Raw genomic sequence first — 5,850 nt, 5'->3', positions numbered from 1 at the left:
GTAGCTAATTCCTCTTTCAAGGAAACCTGGAATAGGACATTCCAGCCCTCTCTGTATCTTTAAAGTAGGAACGAAGTTTTGGTTTCAGAATATTGGCTTCCAAAGTTGTAAAGATAAGATATGAGAGGAAGGGCAGTGGCTTACAGATCCATGCAGGCAAATGGTTCCTCCTCTCCCCATTCTTTAGCAAAAGGCCATTAAGAAAAAAAAAGTTGGCCAGGCGCAATGACTCACACCTGTAATCCCAGCACTTTAGGCGGTCCAGGTAGGCAGATTGCTTGAGCCCAGAAGTTGGAGACCAGCCTTGGCAACTTGGTGAAACCCTGTCTCTACTAAAAATAGATAAAAATCAGTTGGGCGAGGTGGCTCATGCCTGTAATCCCAGCACTTTGGGAGGCTGAGGCAGGCGGATCATTTGAGGTCAGGAGTTCGAGACCAGCACAGTCAACATGGTGAAAACCTGTCTCTACTAAAAATACAAAAAAAAGAAAAAAAAGCTGGGAGTGGTGGCCCATGCCTGTAATCCCAGCTACTGGGTGAGGCTGAGGCAGGAGAATAAGAGAATCACTTGAACCAGGGAGACAGAGGTTGCAGTGAGCCAAGATCACACCACTGCTCTCCAGCCTGGGCAACAGAGCAAGACTCTGTCTCAAAAAAAAAAAAAAAAAGAAAAAGAAAAGAAAGAAAGAAAAAAATAGTGGGGCTTGGTGACGGACACCTGTACTCCCAGCCAGTCGGGAGGCTGAGATGGGAGGATCACCTGAGCCTGGGAAGTCAAGGTTGCAGTGAACCATGATTGTGCCACTGCACTCCAGCCTGGGTGATGGGAGTGAAACCCTGACTCCAAAAAGAAAATGTTTTTAATTGACTAAGTTAAAAAGAAAACAAAAACAAAAACAAAAAAGCCACATTGCTCATGGATAGTATGACATTTATTTTTCTGGTTATTTGTTTATGTATTAATATCAAAAATCACCAGTTATGGAGCACATATTAAATCCTACTACTGCTTGTTTTGTGAACAAGATTTTATTGCACACAGCCACTCCTATTAGATGTTTTTGTCTATGACTGCTTCTCACTATCGTGGCAGAGTTGAGTGTTACCCAGAGGGCCTGAAGTATCTACTATCTGGCCCTTAATAGAAAAATAAAGGTCACACTTTTTTAGACATCTACATAAGGAATTAGAAACTAAAGAACACCACAACACACCAAACACCCTACACATGGATTACAGGTAGTAACTTGCAATGAATTTCTTGGTATCACCATTTCTTTGACAAATCTATGAGCTTAGTGATAAAAACTTGGCATTAGTGTTCATTAGAGAAAGCCAAGTAGGGTTTAAACAACTGAAAATCCCTAGTAATCACAAGAATAAGGATGCCAAAAATTAGGTGAGGTACTATTAAGAATCACAACCCCAGAACCGCTAGAAAAAGAGAGACTGAATCACAGTCTAGCAGAGCTTTCCAGGATTAAAGCAGGAGATGAAAACCCTCTCCTTACCCTTGTTTATAACCACATTTTGTGTTAGGATGAAATTTGGCACAACTTCTGCCTGCTATTATTCTTGTAATCTTCCCATCCTTTTTCTGGAACACTGAACTATGGGAGGGCGCACCCAACATTGCTGGAGGCACCATGCCCTTCACAGGGTCCTCCCAAAGCACTCCAGACACCAGCACCCTGGATAAAGCACCTGCCACTTTGTCCCAGGGGCTGAGGCTTCTCTCCAGCCTCCTGCATCTACCCCATTTTCAAGCCCTCTTGCTTTGGTCTCGTGTGCCCACACTTTCAACCCAAACTGTGCCTTTCTGGCCAGTCTCTATGGATGAATACCTCAGCCGAACTGTCTACCTGGCTTTCCATAAGATCATCTTTGGTTCCAGGATCTACAACAAAAGCACCAGACCTGATCTAACCCAGTCTGCTCTGACCTCATCATTTTTCCCCTAAGGGCACAAATGTCCGGTCTCTAGCACTAAGCCACAGGGACATTTACATAAAATGGTGGCTGTTTCCGTTTTGCTGAATCTGTCTTTCGATGACAGTTTCTGGGTTAACTCATCTCAGAACATACCAGAGCCTGAAGGATCTGCTGATCCTTTATATCCTAGGAGAATAAATGAATTAGCATATATACAGCTCTTAGAAGTGTGCCTGACTAGAATAAGCATCTTATATGTTAGCCACTATTTGATCAAGGTCTCAGCCGGTGATTGTAGTTTCTTAGTGCTACACGGTGTTCAGAGAGATTCTAGAACCTAGCATCTTCTTCTAAAAGCATGATTTATCTTTGGTTGCTGAAATGTTAGTTTTGTCTAGGATCTCTTTTGAGTATTTCTTAATTCCTGTTTTTAAGTAGAGAAGAAAGTCTTTGGACATGTGATTTTAAGTAGAATGAGAAGGCAAGAATACCTGTAGTATTTGTTTGTATTTTATTTTTAAGCCACGGAAACAATTTTGTCAATAAATAGGTGATCCTTAAACCTTCAAAAGCTTCGTCTAAAACAGAAGCATTGTTTTCATTTTCTTAATAGATGTCTTTTACCATTTTGCATGCAGCCAAAAATATATTTCCCCAATACTAGCACAGAAAGAACTGCTAAAAGTGAGAGACATCCTGTTTATTCAGGGTTACTGCAGTCCCTTGGGGTGAGGACCATCTATTTTCATGTACTGCTAAACTGTCCATGATTATGATGTGCTGGGTGTTTTTTGCTCATTTCTCATGCTTCAAATCTCTCTCTTGCTGATTTCTTGCCTTTTGAGCTCTTCAGCCAGCTGGCTGTGGTGGACAGGGCTGTAGGAAGGAGTGTAATAGAAATCAGGAAGTGAAGATGCTGATTCCCACACAACCGCCAGACTGGGAACGAGGCTGTCTTAAAGATCATTTGGGCAAAACACACGCTATACTGTTCCTGACATTATCTGTCAAGTGTCCGATCCAGAAATAGCAAAGTGGGATGGATAATAATTAATGGGTCTATAGGGACCATAATGATAGCTTGGTGGCCACTGGGAAATTTCAGTCAGTGAGCATGGCTCCTGATATGAGATAATGTGTGATCTTTAGACTCAGGTCTCTTTTAGAATAGCTGAAGCTGGCATTGGGCCCATATATGCCTCCAGGGAAAGGACATCCCAGAGGCATTTTGTCCAATACAAAGCCTGGAAGATTCCTTATATGTTGTGCTAGATTTATTGTTGCCCTTGTTATATATCATAAATATCCATCTTCCGCATTAGATTCTGACCTCCTTCAGGGTTAAAGTCATATAATTTTCATGTTTAGTTCCCCAATGCCCAGCAAGCAATTTATTAATCAATCAACCAATTTTATGAAAAACAAAAAACAAAACAAACAAACCACTGTACTTCATACCTGAATTAGACCAAGCAGTTGAAACACTAATGGGACATTAGGACTCCTCCAGGGGGAATTAAAAGTGGTATCTCCCTTTCCTCTGTCCCATTCTCTTGAGTCATTTGCGAATGAACTGGGAATGTTAGTCCCCCTCTTGCCTTAAAATGGAAAGGCTCTGGATGTAGGGCCCTGGAATAGTAATTAGAACTAACTTTCCCCATCCACCCACCCACTACGTGACACAAACTGCCTTCAAACCTGGCTGGAGAGATTCACCCAAATGCTTATTGTCATCTATTGCATCATCTTCTAGGAAAGAAGAAAATTGTTTCCATATCTCCATGGCCCTAAATGGTCTTTATCTAATCTGACCAAAGTCATCTCTTGGCCTTTTGATGCCAACAGCATTGGCCATCCTTGCTGCACCCAGGGGTCACCCTGACCAAACACTCTGGAAGTGTGCATGATTCATCAAGTCCCACCTTCTGGAAGTTACAACAGTAGTATGGGTAGGACAATAGGACAGAGTTACAGCAATAGCAGTGGCCAACCTGCATTGCAGATAACCAAAACTGCAAGTTCTATTTCCATTCTCCATCCAAACAAATACTGTATTTTTTTAAAAAAATAAATAAATCCAGATATGCCTTCCAGTTCCTTGACCTTAATCTCTCACTCTGGATCTGTTTAGATTCTATGCCCTTCATGTAGCTATTTATGACCCACTGGTTTACTATCTGGGTCTGATGTTCTAGACTCTGACATCTGGTCAAATATTTTATCAAATATTTGATACATGAATGAACCATGTATCAAAAGGATAAGAACCAGAGGCTAGGCATGGTGGCTCATACCTGTAATCCTGGCACTTTGGGAGGCCAAAGCAAGTGGATCACTTGAGGCCAGGAGTTCGAGACCAGCCTGGGCAACATGATGAAACCTCATCACTATTAAAAATACAAAAATTAGCTGGGCACAATGGCAGGTGCTGGTAATCCCAGCTACTCAGGAGGCTGAGGCACGAGGATCACTTAAACTTGAGAGGCAGAGACAGAGTCTGCAGTGAGCTGAGATTGCACCACTGCATTCCAGCCTGGGCAACAGAGCAAGAACCTGTCTCAAAAAAAAAGGATAAGAACCAGAGCAGCAAACTCAACCCTGATACATTGCCATGTATCTCAGAAATATCTACCTGGATGTTAAAAGGGTAAATAGAGTTCACGCTCCATATTCCCCTGATTAAATTGAGACATTATAAGACAGATGTGGGAAACAGAGGAGAACGAATTATGAGGTGTGCTGGCCCAAAGCCACATGCCTTGTGGGGAAACAAATTCTTTGACCACCCTCAACAACAGTGACTCCCAACCTCCTTGGAATTTTGGCACCCTATCATTATGTACTTGATGATCCAGTCTTGATTTGACAACCTCCACTCCCGCACTTGGCATGAGAAAAGTTATGCAGCATAGATTTATTTCATTTTTTCCTAATGAATGTGAATGAACATGACTTTTATTGCAAGCATTTTATAGCCTTTCTTGAAACAACTTGCATCATCCTGGCTAAATGGAACACAATTTTTCAAAAAAATAAACTTGAGCAGTCGTGTAGCTAACACAACACTACAGTTAGTAAGACAGCATGACTGCAACAGCCCCAAGGAAATAGACAGCAATCCTGGTTTCAGTGAGGGAGACAATGTGAGAGAGGGAGAGCTCCCGCTATACCTAAACATGTTTTCTGCAAATAGATTCCCGAACATCTCCTCACATCCTTCCAGTAAGTTTTCCAGTAAGCCTTCCAGTGAGCCTTCACTTGAGCCAGTTTCAGTTTGTTTTCCATCCCTGCAAACAAATGATCCTGGTCTAGATCATGCTGAATTGGCACTCAGAAAAAAGATAAACAGAGACCAGTAAAAAGCCTTGGCAGACCCATAATCTACCTTCTCTCATCAGCCCCTCAGAGCACAATACCTTGCTGGAAGTGGAGGAGTGAGACAGAGGTTACTTCGGTGTCTGGGATCATGTATGTGCCGCCTGGTTTTCCTATAACCAGCTCTGACACTTCTGCCTAACAGAGCCATCTACCCATATCTGAAATCCCTAACTCTAAAGTAAAGATAACATTTTTCTTGGCTTCTTTGGCTGATATCTTTGGATAGAGCAAAGGAAAAAGAGATCAACAACACGGAAAGGAAAGATGAAACAAAACATGGAGAACTGTGTAAATGTATCCCCACCCAAACAAGCACACTTCATTCTACAGAGCACACAAAGTAAAGATCCTGGAGTTAGAAAAAGACTCTGTTACAGCAGAGTAAATACTTGCTGGGCTTTTCAACAAAAATGTCTTTGCCCTACAGACAGGTCTGGCTGCCTAATTTCTGCTATTAAACAAGCTCCAACTTGATCTGGACTTCATGAGGAAATGTGAAATTTGAACCTTTTTATTTCCCCAGCTTTTTTCCGTGCTCCC

General features: G+C 42.0%; 1 long non-coding RNA gene across 1 annotated transcript; it reads right to left on the bottom strand.

Moving 5' to 3' along the window:
* Positions 1-2,426: 2,426 nt before the first annotated feature.
* LOC134758667 (uncharacterized) lies at positions 2,427-5,415 on the bottom strand. The gene is made up of 3 exons (XR_010134103.1): positions 5,349-5,415; positions 5,103-5,219; positions 2,427-2,808 (listed from the first exon to the last, which is right to left on the bottom strand). It is a non-coding gene; the product is annotated as an uncharacterized lncRNA (long non-coding RNA).
* Positions 5,416-5,850: the final 435 nt, after the last annotated feature.

This window comes from Gorilla gorilla, chromosome 5 (genome assembly GCF_029281585.2).
Source record: "Gorilla gorilla gorilla isolate KB3781 chromosome 5, NHGRI_mGorGor1-v2.1_pri, whole genome shotgun sequence".
In the NCBI taxonomy this organism is placed as follows: domain Eukaryota; kingdom Metazoa; phylum Chordata; class Mammalia; order Primates; family Hominidae; genus Gorilla; species Gorilla gorilla.
The sequence above is the reverse complement of the archived record's forward strand: the minus strand, read 5'-3'. Positions and strand labels throughout refer to the sequence as shown.